Consider the following 16,543-nt stretch of genomic DNA (forward strand, 5'->3'; position numbering starts at 1 on the left):
AATCATGAAGGTGGCACTGCGCTTTTGTCATCAAACTTTGTCATCAAATTCTGTCATTCTCTGGATTTATGGTGGGAACTCGGAAAAGAACACACAGCCACTCCATTGAATAGCAGGCTACTGGTTACTTTGCAATGCTTGAAGTTAGCCACTGATACCTTCCAAACGACTAGTTGTTGAATTTGCGATTTCCAATTTGTTGTGTAATCTTTACGCCCAATGGCCGATGAGCCCCCGAAAAATTTAATCTACAATTTCTATTCATATGACAAGAATGGAGAAGGATTTGCCAGTAGACTTGATTCATGATGATGACTGCTACCTAAGACTTTGAAAGTAAGATGTTGACATGATCAGTCCAATCAAAGCTGCTGTACATATTTTTTTTAACCTTTATTTAACAAAGTCAGTCAAAGTCAGTTAAGAACAAATTCTTATTTTCAATGACAGCCTAGGAACAGTGGGTTAACTGCCTGTTCAGGGGCCAAACGACAGAATTTTACATTGACAGCTCAGGGATTTGAACTTGCAACCTTTCGGTTTCTAGTCCAACACTCGAACCACTAGGCTACCCCATATAGCATGATTTGACATAATTTTATCTGTGGCCAATGACCTAGAGCCTTCTTGGAAGGGCACTTGTAATATAACTCTATGGCCGGACCCAAAAGGGCTGAAATTTTGGTTGTCTATCCTTACTAAGGACATGAACTTGGCGATGACGTAGTGTCCCCATGAGTGACAGAACACCGAGCCAATCACAGCCAAGCAGCCAAGCTGCTCCCACAACAGCTCAATAGGGTTGAGACTGTGCTGGCCACTCCATTATAGACAGAATACCAGCTGAATGCTTCTTCTCTAAATAGTTCTTGCATAGTTTGGAGCTGTGCTTTGGGTCATTGTCCTGTTGTAGGAGGAGATTGGCTCCAATTAAGCACCGTCCACAGGGTATGGCATTGCAAAATGGAGTGATATCCTTCCTTCTTCAAGATCCCTTTTACCCTGTACAAATCTCCAACTTTACCACCACCAAAGCACCCCCAGGCCATCACATTGCCTCCACCATGTGCTTGACATATGGCATCAAGCACTCCTCCAGCATCTTTTCATTTTTTCTGCGTCTCACGAATGTTCTTCTTTGTGATTTGAACACCTCAAACTTAGATTTGTCTGTCCATAACACTTTTTTCCAATCTTCCTCTGTCCAGTGCCTGTGTTCTTTTGCCCATCTTAATCTTTTATTTTTATTGCCAGTCTTAGATATGGCCTTTTCTTTGCAACTCTGCCTTGATGGCCAGCATCCCAGTCATCTCTTCACTGTTGACGTTGAGACTGGTGTTTTGTGGGAACTATTTAATGAAGCTGCCAGTTGAGGACTTGTGAGGCATCTCTTTCTCTAAACTAGACACTCTAATGTACTTGTCCTCTTGCTCAGTTGTGCACCGGGGCCTCCCACTCCTCTTTCTATTCTGGTTAGAGCCAGTTTGCGGTGTTCTGTGAAGGGAGTAGTACACAGTGTTGTATGAGATCTTCAGTTTCTTGGCAATTTCTCACATGGAATAGCCTTCATTTCTCAGAACAAGAATAGACTGACGAGTTTCAGAAGAAACGTCCTTGTTTCTGGATATTTTGAGCCTGTAATCGAACCCACAAATGCTGATGCTCCAGATACTCAACTAGTCCAAAGAAGGCCAGTTGTATTGCTTCTTTAATCAGAACAACAGTTTTCAGCTGTGCTAACATAATTGCAAAAGGGTTTTCTAATGATCAACTAGCCTTTTAAAATGATAAACTTGGATTAGCTAACACAGGAGTGATGGTTGCTGATAATGGCCTCTACGCGTATGTCGATATTCCATTAAAAATCTGGTGATTCCAGCTACAATAGTCATTTACAACATTAACAATGTCTACACTGTATTTCTGATCAATTTTATGTTATTTTAAATGAACAAAAAATGTGCTTTTCTTTAAAAAACAAGGACATTTCTAAGTGACCCCAAACTTTTAAACGGTGGTGTACATGTATTTTTTTGCCTAAAATGTGGGGCTCAAAACAGGTGGGGCTCTGCAGGTCGCGACTGTACATGGTTATACTATCAATCTGTTGATAAACAACTGCTTGCTAAGGTTACCGTTGGGGTTAAGTTTAGAATAAGGTTTTGGGTAAGTGTTAAGGTTAGGGCTAGGTTTAGGGTTAAGATTAGGGTTAGGATAAGGGTTAAGGTTAGGTTTAGACCTAGGGTTAGTAGATAGTTAGTTGAAATGGTACTGATAGTCTGCAGATGGACTATCCAAATAAAGTGTTATCTATTTGTTTTGATAATATGAATAATCATGATGACAGACTGCCTTGTTTTGATGTCATTATTACCCCACATAGTAACAGCCACCACACAATGGGCCAGGGAGCAAAGCCCAACAAAACACTAACTGCTAGACCAATAGGATGGGCAGGGCCTAAACATACACTAACTGCTAGACCAATAGGATGGGCAGGGCCTGAACACATTAACTGATAGACCAATAGGAAGGGCAGGGCCTAAACACCCACTAACTGCTAGACCAATAGGATGGGCAGGGCCTGAACACATTAACTGATAGACCAATAGGAAGGGCAGGGCCTAAACACCCACTAACTGCTAGACCAATAGGATGGGCAGGGCCTAAACATACACTAACTGCTAGACCAATAGGATGGGCAGGGTAAATCTAACACTAACTGCTAGACCAATAGGATGGGCAGGGCCTGAACAATTAACTTATACACACAATGTAAAGTGTAAACATACACTAATATGAATATGATAGGGCATAAACATATATAACTGCTAGTGATGCCCTAAACATGCATAACTGCTAGACCAGTAGGATGGGTATGAACACATTAACTGATAGACAATAATAATAATATAATAATAATATATCCCAAGCAGACCAATATAACAAGTGCCTAATTGTTTACTAACTGCTAGTGATAAATCAAATCAAGATGGCAATATGCAGTAGATGGTATAGAGTACAGTATATACATATGAGATGAGTAATGTAGGGTATGAAAACATTATAACAAGTGGCATTGTTTAAAGTGGCTAGTGATACATTACATCAAGATGGCAAGTTGCAGTAGATGGTATAGAGTACAGTATATCCATATGAGATGAGAAATGTAGGGTATGAAAACATTATAACAAGTGGCATTGTTTAAAGTGGCTAGTGATACTGCAAGATGCAGTAGATGGTACAGTAGAGTACAGTAGTGATACATTTAATTACATCAAGATGGCAAGATGCAGTAGATGGTATAGAGTACAGTATATACATATGAGATGAGTAATGTAGGGTATGTAAGCATTATATAAAGTGGGTAGTGATAAATTGATTACATACATTTTCCGTTATTAAAGTGGCTAGTGTTGAGTCAGTGTGTTGGCAGCAGCCACTCAATGTTAGTGACGACTGTTTAACAGTCGGATGGCCTTGAGATAGAAGCTGTTTTTCAGTCTCTCGGTCCCTGTTTTGATGCACCTGTACTGACCTCGCCTTCTGGATGATAGCGGGGTGAACAGGCAGTGGCTCGGGTGGTTGTTGTCCTTCATGATCTTTTTGGCCTTCCTCTGACATCGGGTGGTGTAGGTGTCCTGGAGGGCAGGTAGTTTGCACCGGTGATGCGTTGTGCAGACCTCACTACCCTCTGGAGAGCCTTACGGTTGTGGGCGGAGCAGTTGCCGAACCAGGCGGTGATACAGCCTGACAGGATGCTCTCGATTGTGCATCTGTAAAAGTTTGTGAGTGTTTTTGGTGACAAGCCAAATTTCTTCAGGCTCCTGAGGTTGAAGAGGCTCTGCCGTGCCTTCTTCACCACGCTGTTTGTGTGGGTGGACCAATTCATTTTGTCGGTGATGTGTATGCCGAGAAACTTAAATCTTTCCACCCTCTCCACTACTGTCTCGTCAATGTAGATAGGGGGCTAATCCTTCTGCTGTTTCCTGATGTCTACGATCATCTCCTTTGTTTTGTTGACGTTGAATGTGAGGTTATTTTCCTGACACAACACTCCGAGGGCCCTCATCTCCTCCCTGTAGGCCGTCTCGTCGTTGTTGGTAATCAAGCCTACCACTGTAGTGTTGTCTGCAAACCTGATGATTGAGTTGGAGGCATGCATGGCCACGCAGTCGTGGGTGAACAGGGAGTACAGGAGAGGGCTCAGAACGCACCCTTGTGGGGACCCTGTGTTGAGGATCAGCGGGGTGGAGATGTTGTTACCTACCCTCACCACCTGGGGGTGGACTGTCAAGAAGTCCAGGACCCAGTTGCACAGGGCGGGGTCGAGACCCAGGGTCTCGAGCTTAATGACGAGTTTGAGTTTGGAGGGTACTGAGCTGTAATCGATGAACAGCATTCTTACATAGGATTTCTCTTGTCCAGATGGGTTAGGGCAGTGTGCAGTGGGATGGCGATTGTGTCATCTGTGGACCTATTGGTGCGGTAAAGAAATCGGAATGGAGTCTAGGGTGTCAGGTAGGGTGGAGGTGATATGGTCCTTGACTAGTCTCTCAAAACACTTCATGACTAGACTGCTAGACCAATCTTTTCTGGATTTTGATAATTACTGTGTAACAGCCTAATTCTGCTCTGCATTATTGGGTGTTTACCTTAGACACAGAGGATATTTCTTTTGCAGAATTCTGCATGCAGTCTCAATTTTGTGTTTGTCCCATTTTGTGAATTCTTGGTTGGTGAGCAGACCCCAGACCTCACAACCATAAAGGGCAATGGGTTCTATAACTGATTCAAGTATTTTTAGGCAGATCATAATTGGTATGTCAAACTTTATGTTCCTTTTGATGGCATAGAAGGCCCTTTTTGCCTTGTCTCTCAGATCGTTCACAGCTTCGTGGAAGTTACCTGTATGTATAGTTTTTTGTGTGCTCTAGGGCAACAGTGTCGAGATGGAATTTGTATTCGTGGTCCTGGCAACTTCACTTTTTTTGGAACATCATTATTTTTGTCTTACTGAGATTTACTGTCAGGGCCCATTTCTGACAGAATCTGTATAGAAGATCAAGGTGCTGCTGTAGACCCTCTTTGGTTAGGGACAGAAGCACCAGATCATCAGCAAAGAGTAGACACTTGACTTCATAATCTATTAGGGTGAGGCTGGATGCTGCAGACTCTTTGAGTGCCCTCGACAATTTGAACACTTAAACAACACAATGTAACTCCAGGTCAATCACACTTCTGTGAAATCAAACTGTCTATTTAGGAAGCAACACTGATTGACAATACATTTTACATGCTGTTGTGCAAATGGAATAGACAGGTGGAAATTATAGGCATTTAGCAAGACACCCCCAATAAAGGAGTGGTCCTCAGACCCCTTGTGAGACCATATGCTGGTGTGGTTGGCCCTGGGTTCCTCCTAATGCTAGACCTCATATGGCTGGAGTGTGTCAGCAGTTCCTGCAGGAGGAAGGCATTGATGCTATGGACTGGCCCGCCCGTTCCCCAGACCTGAATCCAATTGAGCACATCTGGGACATCATGTCTCGCTCCATCCACCAACGCTACGTTGCACCACAGACTGTCCAGGAATTGGCGGATGCTTTAGTCCAGGTCTGGGAGGAGATCCCTCAGGAGACCATACGCCACCTCATCAGGAGCATGCCCAGGCATTGTAGGGAGGTCATACAGGCACGTGGAGGCCACACATACTACTGAGCCTCATTTTGACTTGTTTTAAGGACATTACATCAAAGTTGGATCAGCCTGTAGTGTGGTTTTCCACTTTAATTTTGAGTGTGACTCCAAATCCAGACCTCCATGGGTTGATACATTTGATTTCCATTGATCATTTTTGTTTGATTTTGTTGTCAGCACATTAAACTATGTAAAGAAACAAGAATATTTGATTCATTCAGATCTAGGATGTGTTATTTGAGTGTTCCCTTTATTTTTTTGAGCAGTGTATATGTTGAAGAGAGTGGGGTTTAAGCTGAATCCCTGTCTCACCCCCCACCATGTGGAAAGAAATGTGTTTTTTTTTTCAATTTAACTGCACACTTGTTGTTTGTGTACATGGATTGTATTATGCCGTATGTTTTCCCACAACACCACTTTCCAGACATTTTGCAAAACAAAATAAGCATGATAAGACCTTGCCTTTGTTTTGGTTTGTTCATTTGTCAATTAGGGTGCAGAGTGATTACGGTAATTTGGTAAAAAGACAATTTGACATTTGCTTAGTACATTGTTTTCGCTGAGGAAATGTACGAGTCTGCTGTTAATGACAATTCAGAGAGGATTTTCCCAAGGTTGCTGTTGACCTATATCCCACGATAGGTATTGGGGTCATATTTGTCTCCACTTTTGTGGATTGGGGTGATCAGTCCTTGGTTCCAAATATTGGGGAATATGCCAGAATTGAGGATGATGTTAAAGAGCTTAAGTATTGCCATTTGGAATTTGTGGTCTGTATATTTTATCATTTCATTTAGGATACCATCAACCCCACAGGCCTTTTTGGGTTGGAGGGTTTCCATTTTGTCCAGTAGTTAATTCTATGTAATTGGAGATTCCAGTGGGTTCTGGTAGTCTTTAATAGTTGATTCTAAGATCGGTATTTGATCATGTTCATGGTTTTGCTGTTTGTTCTTTGTTATAGAGCCAAAAATATTGGAGAAGTGGTTTATTCATACATCTGGGTTGAGGTCAGTGATAAAGTAGTCCACAGTACTACTGCCAAGAGATGAGCTATAAGTGTACCTACCGTAGAGTCCCCTCGAAGCCTACCATTGACTATGTACATACCCAGCGTCCGACAGAGCGGCAGGAGTTGTAACCCGTTTTGTGGCGAATAATGAGAGGGGGGAATGCTGTCACCTCCAGGTAGGTGTTTGTCCCCCTGTGTGCTGAGGGTGTCAGGTTCTTGTCAAGTTCTGGCATTTAGGTCGCCACAGACTAGTACATGTCCCTGGGCCTGGAAATGATTGATCTCCCCCTATAAGATGGAGAAGCTGTCATCGTATGGGGATATAGGTAGCACAGATGACCTCAGACCTTGTATATTCCATGACGGGATAGTAAAAGCTTTGTGTTCCATAATGTCTAGTGTTGTTTTTGTGAGGTTTAGGCCTGGACCATCCAAATAGGTGTGAGCAGAGCATGTTGAGCATCTGATACATACCTCTTAGGTGGCAGGATTGGCCTTGGGGGGTGTAATGGTGGGGGTTGGGCCTGTTGCTCTGTTCACGGCCTGGGCATATGTCCCGCTGTCATGTTGAGGTCCTCGCCGCAGGGGCGGGGGACATGGGGTGGGCAGAAGGGGCATAGGTCTGATATGGGAGGCCTATATAGGGTGTAGCCAGGGTCTGCTTGGGGTGGTCTTAGCTGGTTGGGGTGTGGCTGGTGATGCTGTGGTCTGGGTGTAGGTCCTCTTGGTATGGGTTCTCTCGGTGCAGGTCCTTCAGGGCGGGGTCTCTCTGGTCTGGGCTGGCTGGGGTGTGGCTGGTGATGCTGTGGTCTGGGTGTAGGTCCTCTTGGTATGGGTTCTCTCGGTGCAGGTCCTTCAGGGCGGGGTCTCGCTGGTCTGGGCTGGTTGTCCGTTGCTCAGTTGCCCCTGTGTGAGGTTCTGGGGCTACGGTTGAGGGTGACTTCCTTCAGGGTCCTGGCAAAAGTTGGGATTGCTGCCTTGTAGAGGTGGACCTCATCATTAAGGCTGTTCAAGTCCAGGGTGGAGTGGTGGGCCAGGTAGACATTAGGTTTTGAGGCGCAGTCTTGCAAAATGCTTGCATTCGCCCGCTCTATGGTGGCAGGTTGAAAGTATTTTTGTGGTAGCAGGGTGGAGATAACCACTTGTTTGTTGGAGAAAGTGGAAGAAGCTTTTTCAATCACTCCCTTGAGTGCTGTGGCCACCCTTTCCTGCTGGGCCCTCAGGTCATTTGTGCCTGTGTGAATTATGATGTGGCTGGGGGAACCTAGTCTCTCACTCTCTCTCTCTACTTTTTCTCTCTCTCTCTTCTCTCTCTCTCCCTCTCTTTTCTCCCTCTCTCTTTCTCTTCTCTCTCAATCTCTTTCTCTCTCTTCTCTCTCAATCTCTTTCTCTCTATCTGTGTATGCATCTCTCTCTCCCTTTCTCACTCTCTCTCTCCCTTCATCTAGCTCTCTCTCTCTCCAGACAGATAGACAACATGACTTACTGTTCTATGAAACTACCATAGATGAGAAGATAAGACACTCTGACAGCAGTAATTAATACATGTCAACATTTACTGTTTGGATAGAAGCTGTTTGGATAGAGATGTCAACTGGTTTGCAAAACCGGCGAGGAACAATGTATTATTTGTTTAATCTAACATTTAATTATCCAGGTGAGACCAATCATTGTTTACAATGGCGACCTGACAAGTGGCAAGTGCTGCAATGTACTGTCATATTGTCACATTTGATACGATGAGAAGGTAAACATGTCTCAATATACAGGCTTATTTTATGTTGTTGAAATAGTGGCATATTAAAGTGCCCTCAGAAATCTTCAATGGACCAGTTCAGCATTCTTCAAGTTTCAATAAAAGCATAATATAGTGAATTAGAAAATAGAAGTACATGTATCATGTTCAATAAGTACATCAGCAGCTCAGTGTGATGTCATAGATGTTTTAAACAGAAAGGCAGTCCTTTAGACATGCGCAGTAGAATAAAAGTCATTCTGTTGGAATCCCATTGGGTGAACTGGAGTGGATGACTGTCATGTCTTATTCCAGAAGAAATGTGAGACTGTCCCATGTACGTTATGGGGGCAAGAGGTGTTGGTGGTTAAAGTGGACTGTAACTTTCCATGGGGGATGTGATGAAAAGTGGACTGTCCCATTATGTACCTGTCCAGAAGGGGCTGAGGAAACGTGAAGTGTCCCATTATGTACCTGTCCAGAAGGGGCTGAGGAAACATGAAGTGTCCCATTATGTACCTGTCCAGAAGGGGGCTGAGGAAATGTGAAGGAATGTACCTGTCCGGAAGGGGCTGAGGAACACTGGACAACACTCCTCACATTAGTCTAAAGGTCTGTATTCTGATATTAATAAATGATATTGATGATAGCCAGATCCAAAATGGAACTTCCACTGCTGCTGCTGATACAGGATCCAGTCCAGAGAACATCCAGTAGCCATCTTCTCTCCATCCCTGAAAACACAACAAGAGGAGCAGATGACTGAGTGTCCATACATCCCTGAAGATGTCCTAAAATAGACAGCGTATGCACACTTCATTCCAAACAGTGACCCATTCAAATACTCAGTTAAGTCTGACACAGACAAAGTCCTGCACCTTCAAAGCTCTTTCAATGAAGACTCTTTCAATGAAGACTCTCCATGCATTTTAGACCAGAAGTAGGTTTAATCTTGTTCTGGGAAACAGGCACTCAAAATACGTCTTCCTTGCCTAAAACCCCCCCTCAAATGATAGAACCAACAAACCCCCCACAAAATGGAATAAATCTAAACCAGGATATTCTGGAATCAGAGGACAGGCTTTGTTAATAAATCAAGACATCAGAAATGTTGATGGCTCTACCAGAGCAGATTGAGTTGCCAACAGGCGCTTTCCATCCAGCGGGCCTTTACTCAACGTGACGTTGTGGATGAATCTGGATGGATCTGAATTATCCCAATTATTACATTACCAGTGTTGAGGAGATCAAGGTTAAAGCAAAGGAGCAGTGGAGTTCTGCTTCCAGAGGATCACATTAAGCCAGCCTACAGTGCATGCAGCTGGACGACAGTACTGAAGCACAGTCCTAGGTTCAAATAGTATGTTGTTTTCTTTCAAATTAGCTTTCCCTTCACAATGGAACTAAAGGGATAGTCCCACATCTGGAAACCCTGCCCATCTGGCACTAAGGGCAGGCCCAAGCCAACACTCAAATAGTCACATAGTATTGGTTTTGAACAAAAACCAATACTATTTGAATCCATGTCTGGAATATAGTACAGTACAAGGCTGGATTAGAGGACCACACATCAATCAACACTCCACCAACCCTCAGCAATTCCCCTTCTAGAACGGCACAGAGCTCAATCAGAGACAGGAGGCCCATCTGATTAAAGGAAACCAGTTGTATCTTGTGTTCAACAAAGTCCCGATTTACCAGGAACTATGATGGAATATTATCATGTTCTGTAAATGTCACACGTGTGCTCAGAGTTACATTCCATGTGAGGGACTAATGGGAAATAATTCATTCCAAAACAGTTGTGCTGTTTCATTAAGCTTTTTGATGTGAGAACAAGAGACTTCTAGCATTCTCACTGTTTTGCTGATTCGTAACCTCAGTGCTTCCAACGCTACTCTAGTTACTATGGGGTCTATCTGATGTAGCCCGGGGGAGTCCCAGGGTGAGGTAGTGCAGGAAGGTGGCCTGTTTACAAATCAATGCCTTTTAATCAACCTGTGCTGCAAACCTTCCCAACAGCCACCCACACAATGACATCACTGAGATGTTGACTTCCTCTATGGGTTGTCATGGTGATGGTGCAGACTAGGCAGAGAGATTGTCTCATCATATAGAGCCTCAGGGTAGGAAGGACGTGTCAATAGACAGGGAGTGATCTGTCAACACGTCGCTCTTCTTTCTGCTCTGTCTGCCCTGAGCCTGATAATACCTGCAGGGAGTCACATTCCAACACTACCTGTCTGACCTGCCTGCCCTGATTCTCGCTCTCTCTCCCTTACCCTCATCCCTCTCTTACTCCTACATGGCCTCTCTCTCTCTCTCTCTCTCTCTCTCTCTCTCTCTCTCTCTCTCTCTCTCCATCCCTTACCCTCATCCCTCTCTCACTCCTACCTGGCATACATCCCCCTCTAACCCTCCATCCACTGTCCCTGACTCTCTCTCTCTCTCTCCATTCCTCATCCCTCTCTCACCCCTACCTGGCATACCACCCCCTCTAACCCTCCAACCACTGTCCCTGACTCACTCCCCTCCTCCTCTACCTCTGTGCTGGCCTGCCTCCCTCCTCATCTGTCTCCCTCTGTAGGTTTGGCCATCATGTATGTAATCTCTGTGCTTAGGCTGCATGGCAAATGGCTGAACAAAACACAAAACACAATGCCCAAGGACCAGTCAGTCCTTCCCCCTCTGAGGGGCCAAAATGTATCTCTGTTACAGTATCCAGAGGACTGATGATCTCCGTGGTACCTTGTATCTGTACAGGGTGAACTCTACATGACTCTATGGGGGTTTATTGTCCATTTCCATTGGGCTCATCCTCCACACAGCCTTTAGGATCTGCGACACCCTGTGGACACGGGGCCTGGGTGATCAGGTTACTGTAAACTTGGTATGGTTTGATTGGTCAACGGTGGGGTGGTTGGTTTTGGTTTGAAAAAGATACACCTTCAGATGTTAGACATGGAACGGAGGTCTGCTGTTCTCTCTTATCCTGTATCCAGAAATGTTCGAATTTCCCAGGTTTCTAGGCCTCTTGCCTAGTAGTCATCTCTTCGTTCATTGTTCACATTTGTCTTACGTATGTTAACCGTGGGGTCTACATGCTTAGAATTATGCTTTGTTAATGTCAGTATTGCCTTATACACTAATTCATCTTTATGCCTTGAATCCATTCATTATACAAACTTGCTTTGATATCCACATCTCATGACCATGTCTCGATCTTCGTCAGCTAAACATATAATACTTGATAGCACAAGGTTTTGCTGGAGTCAGATTAACATCTTAATAGGCTAAATGCTTAGTCTTATTATGCAATTCCTCAAAATGTTCTTAGGAATGAGTAGTTTCCTTAGGAACTTCATAAATATCTTCTTATGTGGCACTGACATTAGTGACATGCTTGAAACCAATAAATAAGCCTATGTGACAGGGATGATAGGATTTGGTTATTTCGTTATTCTTCACACATTATAGCCATCAGACGAGCTATATCAAAACCAAACATGGATAACCAAGGAAAGCGCAATAGAAACTTCAGTAAATAAGAGCTTGAAGTGATGATGGAGGAAAGAGCAGCCAGGAAAATGTTGCTGTTGGGAGACTTGATAACTGCAGGTTCACTACTCTGTCCTCTACCACAGGGGAGAGTGGCCGAGTCTGTCTACTCTGTCCTCTACCACAGGGGAGAGAGGCCGTGTCTGTCTACTCTGTCCTCTACCACAGGGGAGAGTTGCCGAGTCCGTCTACTCTGTCCTCTACCACAGGGGAGAGTCTGGACCTCTACCACAGGGGAGAGTGGCCGAGTCTGTCTACTCTGTCCTCTACCACAGGGAGAGAGGCCGAGTCTGTCTACTCTGTCCTCTACCACAGGGAGAGAGTGGCCGAGTCTGTCTACTCTGTCCTCTACCACAGGGAGAGTGGCCGAGTCTGTCTACTCTGTCCTCTACCACAGGGGAGAGTGGCCGAGTCTGTCTACTCTGTCCTCTACCACAGGGGAGAGTGGCCGAGTCTGTCTACTCTGTCCTCTACCACAGGGGAGAGTGGCCGAGTCTGTCTACTCTGTCCTCTACCACAGGGGAGAGTGGCCGAGTCTGTCTACTCTGTCCTACTCTGTCCTCTACCACAGGGGAGAGTGGCCGAGTCTGTCTACTCTGTCCTCTACCACAGGGGAGAGTGGCCGAGTCTGTCTACTCTGTCCTCTACCACAGGGGAGAGTGGCCGAGTCTGTCTACTCTGTCCTCTACCACAGGGGAGAGTGGCCGAGTCTGGCTACTCTGTCCTCTACCACAGGGGAGAGTGGCCGAGTCTGTCTACTCTGTCCTCTACCACAGGGGAGAGTGGCCGAGTCTGTCTCTGCCGTCGGGGGAATGGCAAGGGACAGTGACGGAGTAAAAAACAAGTGGTCCGACATCAAGGTGGCTGCTAAGAAGAAGGGAGCTGAGAGAACATTCATGTGGACCAGCTGGAGGAGAAGGTGTCGTCCATCATAGAGATGGTGGTAGAGGGACTGCACGACAGGTAACTTAGGTAGCTACGTTAGCTCGCTAACACGTAACGACGTTATAGCCAACAACATAGCTAACGACGTTAACGTTAGCTAAGTTAGCCAAGTTCTTCTTTGCAAATTGATGAGATAGCGCTAGCTATTTAACACATTCTAGAATATTGTAATATATTGTTAATTACTAGCTAGCTAGATAATGTCTGTTTAATTTGTTTTCTTGCTGTATTTAAATATATTTAAATATAATAGTAGCCAACGGTGTCTGTGGCGCAAGAAAACATTCATGTTTACAAAAGTATCCATTCGTCTCAAGACAAGGATTTAGCTGTCCTAAAGTTAGATACATTTCCAAGAAGAGATCCTAAAACATTATTTTCAAGAATCCCATTTCTCCTTAACTTTTTAAACGTAGGATAAACCTTAAGAACATTTCCAATAACTGCATTGAGGAATAGCAACTTTGCTTAACTTTCTTCATAAGTCTATAGTTAAGGAAAAAATGTCAGTTAAGAAGATATTTGTTCTTAAAGGTTTTGTGAATCCGGCCCGTCCCTTGAAGCTGAGCCAGTATTGCAGCAGAATCAGCCTGCTAAACCAGGCCTCAACCTGTCTGTGTGTCTGTGGTGCCTGGGCCTGAGGCTGGCCCGTATCTCTCCTTCTATGATTTACACCATTGATGGCCAACACATCACAGTTGTGAGTACCTGTCTTTCTTGACGTTGTGCGTATTTGGCTGCACATGTTGGCTGAAGCGCTGCCTACGACTCTCCTTATCAGCTCATCAGTACATCTGCCTGTCTACTGGTACTCTACCATCCACATCCACACACAGACAAATACAATGCTCCCCTTCACCTTCTCACATAGGGAGGGGGAAGAGAGAGGGAGAGAGAGAAGAGAGGGAGGAGAAAGAGAGAGTGGTGTAGAAAGAAAGAGAGAGAATGAAATGGAGAGGTTAGAGAGAGAGAGAGGGAGAGGACCAGAAGAGAGAAAGGGAGAGAGAGAGAGAGGAGAGAGACAGATTTGAGACCATTTGTACCTTGTAAAAACACTGTATATATATATATATAATATGACATTTGTAATGTCTTTATTGTTTTGAAACTTCTGTATGTGTGATGTCTACTGTTAATTTTTATTGTTTACCTTACTTGCTTTGACAATGTTAACACATGTTTCCCATGCCAATAAAGCCCCTTGAATTTAATTGAATTGAATTGAATTGAATTGACAGAGAGACAGAGAAGGGAAGATTCAGACTATGACTCACTCTTATGAGAGAGAGAGTTCTTGTTGAGTCAGGGCTAGATCTGGGTGTCCCACCTCCAGCCTAATAGTGGTGCACTGAGCACCGTCCATTCTCTGGGATTGTCCCTCTACGTCCCACACACACACCTCTCATTCAGGCTGCCACAGCGCTACACAGCCCAGATATCAACAGTTCCCTTTGAGCTGGGCGACTGAATGGCTCTGAGGTGGCCCATCAGAACATATCTCCATTCATTCAATACACTGAAAGGATCTGAGACTCCGGCCTGTGGGTTTGAAGTGATATCTCTGTTGTGCCTCGGCCTCTGCATTCTTTACCATACTGTCATGAGTGAGTTACACAGCGTCGAGTGTGTGTGTGTGTGTGTGTGTGTGTGCGTGTGCGCGCGTGTGTGCGTGTGTGTGTGCACTCACGTGTGTGTGGAGGGAGCTCACAGTACTGTGTCGATGTGGATGGTAACACCCACATAGAATACATATGCCACCCTGCCTAATCACATATCAAATGGCAGCAACAGTACTCATCCACTGGTCACTGTCCTGTTTGATCTACAGTATGACTGTTAGTAGAGGTCTGACTAGATAGAATTCCACTGTGAACACTGATCTACAGTATGACTGTTAGTAGAGGACTGACTAGATATAATTCCACTGTGAACACTGATCTACAGTATGACTGTTAGTAGAGGACTGACTAGATATAATTCCACTGTGAACACTGATCTACAGTATGACTGTTAGTAGAGGACTGACTAGATAGAATTCCACTGTGAACACTGATCTACAGTATGACTGTTAGTAGAGGACTGACTAGATAGAATTCCACTGTGAACACTGATTTACAGTATGACTGTTAGTAGAGGACTGACTAGATAGAATTCCACTGTGAACACTGATCTACAGTATGACTGTTAGTAGAGGACTGACTAGATAGAATTCCACTGTGAACACTGATCTACAGTATGACTGACTTAGATAGAGGACTGACTGTTAGTAGAGATACTAGAATTCCACTGTGAACACTGATCTACAGTATGACTGTTAGTAGAGGACTGACTAGATAGAATTCCACTGTGAACACTGATCTACAGTATGACTGTTAGTAGAGGACTGACTAGATAGAATTCCACTGTGAACACTGATCTACAGTATGACTGTTAGTAGAGGACTGACTAGATAGAATTCCACTGTGAACACTGATCTACAGTATGACTGTTAGTAGAGGACTGACTAGATAGAATTCCACTGTGAACACTGATTTACAGTATGACTGTTAGTAGAGGACTGACTAGATAGAATTCCACTGTGAACACTGATCTACAGTATGACTGTTAGTAGAGGACTGACTAGATAGAATTCCACTGTGAACACTGATCTACAGTATGACTGTTAGTAGAGGACTGACTAGATAGAATTCCACTGTGAACACTGATCTACAGTATGACTGTTAGTAGAGGACTGACTAGATAGAATTCCACTGTGAACACTGATTTACAGTATGACTGTTAGTAGAGGACTGACTAGATAGAATTCCACTGTGAACACTGATCTACAGTATGACTGTTAGTAGAGGACTGACTAGATATAATTCCACTGTGAACACTGATTTACAGTATGACTGTTAGTAGAGGACTGACTAGATAGAATTCCACTGTGAACACTGATTTACAGTATGACTGTTAGTAGAGGACTGACTAGATAGAATTCCACTGTGAACACTGATCTACAGTATGACTGTTAGTAGAGGACTGACTAGATAGAATTCCACTGTGAACACTGATCTACAGTATGACTGTTAGTAGAGGACTGACTCCACTGTGAACACTGATCTACAGTATGACTGTTAGTAGAGGAATTCCACTGTGAACACTGATCTACAGTATGACTGTTAGTAGAGGACTGACTAGATAGAATTCCACTGTGAACACTGATCTACAGTATGACTGTTAGTAGAGGACTGACTAGATAGAATTCCACTGTGAACACTGATCTACAGTATGACTGTTAGTAGAGGACTGACTAGATAGAATTCCACTGTGAACACTGATCTACAGTATGACTGTTAGTAGAGGACTGACTAGATAGAATTCCACTGTGAACACTGATCTACAGTATGACTGTTAGTAGAGGACTGACTAGATAGAATTCCACTGTGAACACTGATCTACAGTATGACTGTTAGTAGAGGACTGACTAGATAGAATTCCACTGTGAACACTGATCTACAGTATGACTGTTAGTAGAGGACTGACTAGATAGAATTCCACTGTGAACACTGATCTACAGTATGACTGTTAGTAGAGGATCTGACTAGATAGAA

The 16,543-nt window shown here is 44.1% G+C and overlaps 1 long non-coding RNA gene across 1 annotated transcript; it reads right to left on the bottom strand.

The window, feature by feature from the left end:
• Positions 1 to 6,134: 6,134 nt before the first annotated feature.
• Positions 6,135 to 10,895, bottom strand: LOC135536725 (uncharacterized). Its single transcript, XR_010455058.1, has 2 exons — positions 9,006 to 10,895; positions 6,135 to 8,966 (listed from the first exon to the last, which is right to left on the bottom strand). It is a non-coding gene; the product is annotated as an uncharacterized LOC135536725 (long non-coding RNA).
• Between the last annotated feature and the right edge of the window lie 5,648 nt (positions 10,896 to 16,543).

The sequence above is a fragment of the Oncorhynchus masou genome, unplaced genomic scaffold (genome assembly GCF_036934945.1).
Source record: "Oncorhynchus masou masou isolate Uvic2021 unplaced genomic scaffold, UVic_Omas_1.1 unplaced_scaffold_6562, whole genome shotgun sequence".
Lineage (NCBI taxonomy): Eukaryota > Metazoa > Chordata > Actinopteri > Salmoniformes > Salmonidae > Oncorhynchus > Oncorhynchus masou.